This window comes from Rhagoletis zephyria, unplaced genomic scaffold, assembly GCF_001687245.7.
Source record: "Rhagoletis zephyria isolate East Lansing unplaced genomic scaffold, Rhagoletis_zephyria_1.1 Rzeph_scaffold_00021, whole genome shotgun sequence".
NCBI classification, from domain to species: Eukaryota; Metazoa; Arthropoda; class Insecta; order Diptera; family Tephritidae; genus Rhagoletis; species Rhagoletis zephyria.
The window spans coordinates 243,264-255,425 of NW_016157105.1; positions in this window are offsets into that span (position 1 = coordinate 243,264).

The following is a 12,162-nucleotide window of genomic DNA, read 5'->3' on the forward strand; positions in this document are numbered from 1 at the left end:
AAAAAAGGTTTTTTCTTAACAGCGGTCGTCCCTCGGCAGGCAATGGCAAACCTCCGAGTGTATTTCTGCCATGAAAAACAGCTTCTCATAAAAATACAATCGCCGTTCGGAGTCGGCGTAAAACTGTAGGTCCCTCCGCTCTGTGTGGCAACATCAAGGCGTACGCCACAAGTCGGAGGAGAAGCTCGGCCAAACACTAACATATGTGTAAGCGCCAATCTATTATTATTATTATAACCACATTTATTTAAAACAACAAACAAAAAGTAAATTTTGCGTTAAAATTTAAAAAAGACCCATTATACGGCTCGCAGACGTAGATTATTCTTTTGGGGTTAACCCTTTCAGTACAAAAATTCAACCACTTTTAAATATGTATACCGGCTAATTTTGGATCGTTCATTAAAAATCACATACGAAAATGTGTAAAGCTTTGAGGTTTGCGTTTTACACACAACTTGACTCCATCGCCACCCAGCGAATTTTCTAGTAACCTATAATCGGACGATATATGCAAGGTATATTCTCGGAAAATTTTACTGAAATCTATTCAGTAATTTTTGAGTTAAGTCCGAACAACGAAAACGGCTATTATTTTATATATGGGTTACTCCATACAATATTTAGCCCTTAATAAATTTTTTGGGGTGAAATATATATTTTCACATCCTTTATCGAAAAAAAGAAAACACCTATTTTTTATTTCGTCATGATATTCGAAAGTCTCGAAAATAAATTCCCGGAGAAAATCAGTTAAGGTATCAAAATGTGCGTGATTCCCTCGGCTTTCCATGAGAGTGTGAGATAGATTAAAATAAAAATTGCATTAAAAAATCGCGTTTTTTTAATTTTTAATTTTTTTTATTAACTTCATCATGTTTGATTTTTACTCTTTTCAACCTGAATGGTTGTCAAATTTCATGGAGTAAGCTGTGAAAATTTGAGAATGGAAACACAAAACTGTAGAAGTTTCATACCTGCGCACTTAAAGTTTGTACTAAAGTTTATGTACGCTGGTATGAAAAGACTCGTAACTGATTTTCTCCGATAAATAGTTTATTAACTGCAAACAATTGAAAAAAGATACTTCTCCGTGAGTTAAAAATTGCGGGATCTTTTTTCGCGATTTTTTGGAATATCATGACGAAATAAAATAATAGGTGTCTTCTTTTTTTCGATAAAGAATGTAAAAAATATATTTCACCAAAAAAAAATATTGAGGTGTAAATATTGTATGGAATGCCCCATATGTACTTTGTTGTAAAACAGGTATTGAAAAATCGACATTTGTTGTGAAAAAACCATGCCTATACCGTTCTCAGTGTAAAATATAGAAATGTGTACATTTTCGCATTTATATATAGAGATAAGGCTATAAACTAACAAAAATGTGGTAGTTTTTTAAAATATGTGATAGTTGTGGTAGAAGTGAAAAATTACCCAAAATGTGGTAGATCTACCACAATTGTGGTAAAGTGGCAACACTGTCTATTATAGCTGGTGCTCTTCGTATTGCTGAGTCGTATAGCTACATGTTCAGTGTTGCCGTTTTGATCCATATGGATCAAAATGATACGTTTTTCATAGAATTTTTAAAAGATACTTTTATTTTTAGCTTAGTATAAATTGTGATACATTTTAATTCACAAGCTGAGGGTAACTCTTCCCATCTTAAGACTTATGATGTTGTGGCCACACATTAAGCTTGTTTTCCTTCATTGAACATACCACATACGTTGTTAGGTACAGACAACTAGCCTGTTCCCGTACTCCAGGATTTAGTCCGAAATAGTCCGAAGTCGTTTTCTTTCACACATTTATCTATATTTTGAGAACAATTTCTCACTAAATCATGGAGTGCGGGAACAGACTAATATTGGCGTTACTTTTCCTTTTTGATTTTGAAGCTGTCGGATGTTGTACTGGGCTAAAGGCAGTGTCACACAGTTAGAAATTTGAGTTCAGCTCAATAAAAGAATTTCCAAACAACACTACTCTGTGACTTCCAAATTGTACAAATCTGTACCATAGGACCAAACGTGTAACACTGCCTTAAGAATTTCATCGGCAGTATCTAATCCAGTAAGTATTGTGAAAATTACTTTTATGTATGTACAGTGTTTAACACCAATTTGATATGTAATTTTAGTTAAGTATGCAAATGGATTCTACTGTTACCGAGTCTAAAAGCTTTATTTTCACTCTGTACTTTATATAAAAACCAAAAAATATTAATAAAACCTGTCAACGATCTCAATTAAAAAATTTAACTACCATTTTAATTGAGGAATTAGAAGTTTTATTGAAGATTGATACTTATAATGATAATAATAATCCCAACGGTTTTTACCCTACATTCCCGCCCATCCGCCAGAGCGGCGCAGTCCGCATGACGTACGGAACCGGTATTTTCAATTTTTGCGCCGAGTCACGGTAGGCAGGAGTTTGTTAAGTGTCAAGGTTCATAGAATAGAAGGTTACGACATGGTGCTGTCAAAAATTTGTTTTCCTTCAATGACGTAGTTGCGAAGTGAATTCTGATTGGCTAAAATATTTTACGAAGAAGGAGAGTACACAAAACACAGAAAATATAGCTACTGTACAGCTAGGGCTGCCAGACGTCCCGGTTTTCCCGGACATGTTCCGGTTTTAGACTATTTGTCCCGGTGCCCCGGTCCAACCTTAAAATGTCCCGGGGCTCGTTTAAGTGTCCCGGTTTTCGATTTGATTGCATAAAAATTACTACACTGAGAGAAAAAACGCGTTGTAATATCAAGAAAAATTTTATGAATTTATTGGGGAAAATAACGCACAGTAAACATGAATATTTTTTATTTGATTATCGTTTTAAAACGGTCGTATTTAAAAACAATACTTTCATACCACGCACACGTGGTGTTGAATCAAACTGAACATTTGAATGCACATTTACATGTCTGGCTGTAGCTGAGTGCACGAAGATGCTTGCCACAATTTGCTATTTTCCAGAGCGTCAGGGTTGAAACCCCATTACAGGCAGCATGGAATTTAAATATTTTTTTTTTTTAACTCAATTATGAAAAAGCATCCGTTAAGTGCAAAGCGCTTCATTTTAATATTGGAGTATTTGAATTGAATATTTCGATACTAAATACTAAAATTTGAATACTTAAATTTATTACGAGTTGGGTTGGTGCTCTTTCATATGCGATTTCTTTTTAAATTTAGCACGTTTTGCACAAGCAATAGTTGATGATTAATATAAGTATGTACCTAAATACGTGAAAATGACATGCACAGAGTTTTACAATTATATTAAGCAAAAGCCAGAAGTTTTGAAACAAGTTCACAGCAACGAAACAAATGACTGATATTTTAATGTTACCTTGTATTTAATTTTTTTTCTTTCGCGAAACCTAGATTACTTATAAGTACCGTGCCGTACAAAATTATTAGCTCGGAGACTATTTCATCTGATCACAATTTCTAATCAGATCTTATAGAAAAATTCTGGAAATGTAGCTTTTGAGCCAATTAGTAAAGTGCAAGTCTGAAGTTGCCAGAAAATTTCGTTGATTTTTTGCAATTATTTATTTTTTGCTGATAGTGTCTTCCACACATACAAAAAAAAGGTCAAACATAGTTTGTATGGAAGAAACTCTCAGTAAAAGCAATACCAAAAATCAACTAAAATTTAATGGGTTGCAAAACTTCATTTTAAAATTTTGTATAAAAAGTCTGATTAGAATGTTGCAAATTTGTATGCAAATTTATTGAATTTTCCCGAGTTTAGCATAAAGTTTAACAATTCTATTTTTATGTTTTTTTCATATATTTAGTATAAACTGTATTTTTATAAGGAATAATAAAGGTAAAAAATAAATAAAAAAATAAAAAAAGAACTAAAATTACCGGAAAAGGTATCCTATATGTTAATACAGGCAATAAGCTACCTACGTACTAAATCGAAACATAAATACAATTTTTGCGAATAAAAGTATTATATGTATATGCTAACCTAGGCAAAAAACTACGCACAAACCAAATTTCAAGCAAATCGAACCATAAATAAGATTTTTTCGAATAGATCGGTCACTGGTCCACTTCCCGGAAAAAAGTATTCTATATGTTAACCCATTAAGGACAGAACGCTTAAAGTCATGTAAAATGTTGATATTTGGAGCTCCTAAGTGAAAATCCAAAAGAAAAAATTAAAATGTTCACAGGGAGCGTGTAATGATCCTGTGACGTATACGTCACGTTGGTCCTCATATCGATTACTTTCTACAAACGTGAAACGAACATTTTGTTGTGGAGTATTAACGACTTTTTCACTTGTATTTGTATTTCAGGTTTTATAAGCTATTTTTATTTATTAAATAATAAAAGGAACTTGACTTAAATAAAAAAGGAACATTCATATTTCAAAATAAAGTAAAGAAGAGTAAAAAAAGATTAGTTAGCGTTTATAAAAAGATAGCGTTTGAAACATTTAGTACACAGGCCCCCATTGTATTTTCCACACATCGTTATGCACACTTTATTGCAATTATGACCTTCGCATCGTCGACGTTTATTACCAGGAACTACCTCCACAGAGTGATCGATGCCATCGTATGTTTGGGTCGTGCATTCAGCTTCACTTTTCGGTCTTCGAAAACCTTCAGGTGGCTTTCTAACGCCAAGAGTACCACAATAGTGTCTGGATATTTCTCGACGAAAATCAATTTGGGTCATACCTGGACCGCTTTTCCTCCGATGCATAATCCAAGCACTTTGAACTGAAACGTCTATAAGCCACGTAAATATAGACCACCACCATTTTTTCCCTTAGGGGCAAATCTGTAAGCATTTACGTTCTGATCCATTCGATCTGTACCTCCCATTGAAGCTTTATAAATGGCTACTGAGCATGGACGGGGGACGTCGATTTTTCGGCGTTGTTCTCGTGAATATCGAACCACTTTGGACACAGGATTTTTTCTGTAAATAATTGAAGCTACAGTAACAACAGAGTTGTCACTCCATTTGGTTATGTATATTTCTGCACCTTCCAGTTTTATGCGCTCTATGTGCCCACGTTGTTTCTTTTTGAGAGCCTTTTTATCAGGCAAAGGGCAAGACCTAGAAATCATAAATTCTCGCCTTGTTCCAGTGCCACGGTAGCCTCGCTCTTTCAAACTGAGCAAACCACAAACTGAAGTGAATAAGTTATCAAAATATATGCAATAGGGTAATTAGGGTTTTTTCTTCATCTAGATCATCAAGCATGGGTTCTTTCCGCACAGGCAGGGTACATTTTTGGATACTCTTCTGGTATACGTGAATTAATGCCTTGGTACATATCAAAATTTACAAGGTATCCTCGTGGCGTATTGAGGCACCACATTTTGTATCCAAAACGCAACGGTTTCCCCCTAATAACTATGTCCACCGTAATATTCCACCACAGACTCATCGTAAGATAGATCTTGTTCAGGAATAAAATGTGTGAGTCACACCTTTTTCACTGCATCAGTAATTAGATGGATTTTCCAAATTTTGTCCTCCCGATCTTCCAAGCTGTTATCTTTGAAGTGCATATAACGAAAAATGATTTCAAACCTATTACGTCGCATGCTTTCGCTAACCATGGAGCACATCTGAATCCTTCGCACCAGTAGTCTCCTTTTCTTGGCCGAGATGTTTACCCAGTGACAATCATAATACCAATAAACACCTTCATCTCATTTATGGTAATGTTGGGATTTTGACCTTCTACTTGAACCGAGTAACCATTGGATTCATCACACAACATCTGTAGGACCTCATGAACCTCGGAAAAATCTGTGTAACTTGGCTCAGGGAAAAAGGTTTTGATTTACCAGCGCTGCTATAAACCCAAGTTAACTGTGGTGCCCGCACTTTTTGTTTTTCGGCCGAGGACCGTTTCGTCTCGAAGTATTTTGTCTCTTTCTGTTGCTACTACGTACTGAAATCTTATCAGGCGTTTTGTTAGATGTACGCATAGTTTATTCTTCCTCCAGAATTTCTGGTTGTCGTTGAATTAATGAAGATGGAGATTCTGTCAATAAATTTGTTCCAATGTTTTGTAAGGAATTTTGAAGAACATCTTCAATTAAATTGGCAGTATGGTCGTCCGTGTTGTTCAGTGCATCATCTACAGGTATGCCATCGTCGTTGGTATTACCCACTTATTCACATGGCGCTTGCAACTGCTTCTTGCTTAAATTTTCGATGGTGTCGCCGCAGTCTTCTTCACCTGAATCTTCATCGAATACCAATAAATATATGTACTACCACGGTATTGGGACCAACGTAACGTTTACGTCACAGCAATAAAAAACTTAATCAGATACTATTAAACCCAATAACTTGTAAGTCTTTATTTCGCACTATCTGTCTACACTTATTTTTTAGTAATACTACATACATTATTTTTTTTTAGTTGCACGCAAGTAAAAAATATATATATATTTACTTTTTGTCCTTTGTCCTTCCCGACATTTTTCTTGTTTTAAATTTACACACAAAACCAAACTAACGCCAAAGCGTCTATTCACAAGCAAAACTTGACTGCAACTGACGCGATCATGATCGTAACGCGAGATGAGATTGTGTTGAATTTTAAATTAAATTTGCATTAGCCAATGTTTTTGTACGGCCAATGAAAAAGGGCTAAGCTGTCGTAACGTCTACATCACATTGGTCCTGAATGGGTTAACCTAGACAAAAAGCTACTCACATACCAAATTTCAAGCAAATCGAACCATAAATAAGATTTTTTCGAATAGATCGGTCACTAGTCCACTTCCCGGAAAAAAGTACCCCATAGTACGACCAATGTAATAAGCTACCTACGTACAAAATTTCTAGCAAATCGAGCAGTCAGTTTCGACAACAACGTGACACGAGAATTATATATAATAGATATATGGTTACGGTGACCATAAATATGGATTCAAAATGAAGGACAACTTTTCAAAAANCATAGTACGACCAATGTAATAAGCTACCTACGTACAAAATTTCAAGCAAATCGAGCAGTCAGTTTCGACAACAACGTGACACGAGAATTATATATAATAGATATATGGTTACGGTGACCATAAATATGGATTCAAAATGAAGGACAACTTTTCAAAAATATGTCTGCATATATTTACGTAGTATAAAAATATCAAAAGAGTATTTATGATTCTAAATTCTTAATACATTTTAAACTTTAAAAATGAATCACGTTTTCTTCATTGATAATAATCTATTTTTACATGAATATTTATAAAAGTATAGTAAAACATATTATAATTACAATAGCTTACACGAAAAGTGAAAATCTTTAAAAGATTATTTTATATGCAAATTTAGAGTCGTTCAAAACGAAAACAATACCCTTCTTTTTTGTTTTTTTTTGGTACTTTTCGCAGTTATTTGTCAAAAATCGACGTAATGAATCGACGTAAAGGACGAGTTACAAAATGTACTTTACAAAAATATATAATTTATGCAGATCGCGCTCCATAGCATCTACATTTCTAATCCGATTTTCATTATCTTTGTCTCAAAGTTTACTGTAATGATATATCTTCTTTATCGAATTTTTTAAATAATGAAAAAACATAATCAAATGAAACTGCGTATTTGATTGAAAATCTCACTTTTTTCGCCTGTTGCACTAATAATTTTCCTTGAAGTCGCCACAAGTTATATTTTTTGGTAAGAGGCACATCAATACCCTTCGAGCTGTAAGTCGCTTACGTTAATTTGCAGATTTTTTCATGAGATATTGAAGAAAAGCTACGAAAAGTAACAAAAAACACTTTTTTTTTTAAATCCATCCATAATTTTAAATAATTTTAAAATAACGAATAAAATGCGGGACAAATGTAGGACACTTGGAAAAAATCAGTACATTTTCAGGTTTTTCAGATTTGAAAAACTTCGCAGGACCGACCTTTGAAAAACAGTACGGTCCTGCAAAAAACAGAACGGATGGTCACCGTATATATGGTTGATATATAATACATGAGTAAAAAACGCAGCCTACTACAGGTCATCAGATGACCTTAATGTAGCTCACGTAAGTTTTTAAACTATTTCTCTTGGAACAACAAACTTTTTTTTCAAATTTAAATTTAGGTTTGAATTCTGAAGGATGTCGCAAAATGATTTTACAAGCTTTTATTTAACTTCACTGTATGTATCTTTGTATGTGTGTATGTCCTGGAATTTTGCAATAAATATTTAACTAACTTCCCGATGAGCTAGACTTCACACTTAGCTCAGAACCCGATGGCAATGCAAAACGAAAGACTAATTAATCCGCTAGGTGGCGCAGGAGTCGAGATATTTGTAAAACTGATATTTATAGTCCGATGGCATTCATAATTGGAAAGTATATTACTTGCATGGAAAGAAATAACTCCACAAAAACATTTTGCCGCTAGGTGGTGCAGGGGTCGAGATATTTGTAAACGGCAATTATGTATATTCTGATTTGGTTCATATTTAGAATGAATATTACTTATATAAAAAGAAATAACTCCAAAAAAATGTTTGCCGAGAGGTGGCGCAGGGGTCGAGATTGTATGTGTATTACCTAGTTAACACGTTGACTGCCAACTACGAGATAACTCGTAGTATGATTTCCCTTCCAGGAAGCCAACTACGAGTTATCTCGTACTACCTAAAACTACCACTTTTTGTGTAGCTACGAGTAAAACCGTATTATAATAGTGTTAGTATCGATAAATGGCTTCTGGGAAAAGAAAAAAATTTTGGGTTTGGCTTCCGTGAGCTTTTTTTTTAATAAAAAAAAAAAAAAAATTATGGAAAAATTCATTCAATATAATGCAAAAATTCATTCAATATAATGGAAAAATTAACTCAAATACAAGAAATAAAGTAATATATTATTGTTTGTGGAAGTTTTTAAAACAATTTTCCACACAAAGGGCTGGCTTCTCTGGACAGGCTGGACAGAAGTAACGCGTTTCTCGGCATTTTTTTTCTTGGGTACATACACGACATGGCTTTGCCGGAGCTCTTTAGATCTATTTTTTTTAAAAACTGGTTGAAAATCTCCAATCAACGCCAAGACGAATTCTTCTCTGAACTTTATCAGTTTTATTTTAGATGAAGTTACTTTTTGGTAAATTCTGTGAGCATTTTGTATATATATCTCTATAATATGAAGTGAAACCTTTTTGTGCCATCTAATAGTCTTTCTTAGAGATGAGTAGTACGAAATCATTTGATCTGATCGGTCAATGCCAGACATTCCATTATTGTAATCTCGAATTATATTCGGTTTCATAGAAATTCTTCCATTGCGATTGGGCACCTCTACCATTTCAATAGCGTGCATGTTTGAAATGGAAAGGACTTCTCGTTTGTCTTTCCATTTGCATACAGTAACAGGACCTTTTGTCTGCCAAAAACACTCTCCTCTTTTTAGTTTACGATTTACCACATCTTTGGGGTTTCCTTTTCTGTTACTTCGTAGGGTTCCACACACATAAGTTTTTCGTGTATATAACAGTTTTGTAAGACTAACTGAATTATAAAAATTATCCATGTAAAGCGCGTAGCCTTTATCGAGATAGTCCTCAAGTAAATGTAAAACAACGTCAGCAGTGTGACCTACATTATGGGTAGTTTCCTCAGATTTTCCGCTGTAAATTTTTATTTTTATTACAAGACCGTCGGACTCACATAGTTCATATAGTTTGACACCATATTTGTGTTTTTTATTTTTTATGTATTGGCGGAAAAGCAATCTTCCCCGCCATAGCATCATGGCTTCGTCAATACAAATATTTTTACTTGGTACATAGTTTTCACGCATAACATCGTTGAAATGATTTAAGATTGGTCTCACTTGTATAATCTGTCGGTAGATGGTTGTGAGTTATCAACCAAATGAAAATAACGAAGTATCAACTGGAATCGATTGCGGCTCATATGTGTGCGCCAAAAGTTTACATTATATAGCTTGTTTGTGTTCCAGTAATGTTCTATTGTTGGAAAAGTACAAGGTCCCATTTGCAATAAAAGTGCAATAAAAACTTTCATCTCTGTAGCACTTACGTCTTGCCAATTTGATATCCTTTTAGATTTTTTTATAGCATTTTGATTCCCATTTTCCAATGTTGCAATTTCTTGCGCAGCATATAAATTAGTTTGTTCTACCAGTAATGCAAGAAACTCATCTGAAAAAAATAAATCCACCAGCGTTTGTACTGTAAAATTTGATGTATCTAATTTCACACCAACATTTTCTTCGAAAAGAAATAATTCAGGATTGTGTTGAACTTCTGTCCACAAATCATCATTCTCATTTGACGTTGTTGCTTGAAAATCATCGTCATTATTATCAGATTCGGAGACGTCTTCAGGTTCGGAGATGACTTCATTTTCACTATCACTTGTATTCTCAGAAAGCTCATAAATGTCGTTACTACCATCGCTGAAATCATCTTCTGAATCACTTAGATTTGCGTTGTACTCAATTTCACTTTGATTCAGTGACCTTTTCCTATCCATATTGGGTTCTTGATAATTATAACAGTAATTTTAGAGAATGTTTATAAATCTAAAAAGAAAGAAAATAATAATAAAATTATGATAATTATAATAAATAATAATAACTATAAAACAAAATACTATAGAAAGCAAAAATGATGTTTTTTTTAGGAAAAAAAGGACCTACCTACTACGAGATAATTCGTAGCGAGTTCTTTCCCAGACGCCAACTACGAGATAACTCGTAGGTCCTTTTTCTCCTTTAAAAAACATCATTTTTGATTTTTGATGATACCAATGATCTAGAAATAGAGTTTTTAGTAATATAATGTGAAAAAATCAAAATGTCATTTTTGGCCGGTTTTCTGAAAATGGCCTTGGCAGTCAACGTGTTAAATTAAAATCTATTGAAACTCAAAATCATGCCTAGTGACTTCAATAAGACAGGATGCTTACCTAAAGAATTGGAAATATTTAAAGGAGGTAACATAATCCAATATTGATGTATCCAAAGAACTCATAAATGGCGCAATAGAATTCAGCGCTGAGATTATCAGCCCAAATTTTAGACGAGATCAAATGTATGCGGAAGATATACCATCAATACATGTAAAATTTGGAAATGAAGGCACACATGTAAAACAGCCAAATTCAATACAGATTCCGGCAAAGTTAAGTTACGGAGCCACTGAAAGGAGAAAGCTGCCAGTAATAATAGTGAACTATATAGTTAAGCTTGAACTTGTATCGTTAAGTATTTTCGTAGTAGTCTGTAAGAAATCATGTATTTCTAGATTTACTAGATATGAATAAATGAATAAATAAATGAATAGATGAATAAACACTATCATGGGCATCAACAGTTCATAAGATGCAATAAAGTACTGTAGGCTACGCTATTAGCATCAAAGGTATTTCCAAATGGGCAAGCCTTTTTACGCTCTTAGTAGAATTAGATCGCTAGAACGACTTCGAATAGAGGAATTGGTTAGCTCGAAACTGACTGGAAAGAAGCCATGCCATAACGATGGATTGAAAGAATTAGGTAGAATGAGAAATATAATAAGAAATAAAATTATAGTTTACAAAAACTAAAAATACGCTTTTGTTGCAACAAGAACTAAAAAGTATAAAATGACTTATAGATATAGCGATTAAGAAGAATAAGAAGTTTCCTAACTTGGTTTAATTTTACTTGTTAAACTAGGTTAAAATAGTCATAGTCAATATAAAGTCGACTGCAAAGTTAGTTGCAGCTTTTTTGACAGATATCCCACTGAAAAGTATGTCAAAAAGCTGCAACTAACTTTACAGTCGAATTTATTTTCACTATGACTACGGGCTAATCACTTTAATCATATTTTAACCAAATTTAAGGAATAAAATTAAGTCAAGTTAGGGAACTTCCTATTCTTATTAATCGCTATACCTATAAATTAGTTTATACTTATTTAGTTCGTTTTGCAACAAAAGCGTGTTTTTAGTTTTTTTATACCCGAGTGCACTTGTGCACAAGGGTATTATAACTTTGTTGACATAACGGTTGTTTGTAACAGGCAAAACGAATCGAGATAGATATAGACAAATGTATACATAAATGATCAGGATGAAAAGAGAAATCGATTAAGCGGTGACTGTCTGTCCGTCCGTCCGTCCGTC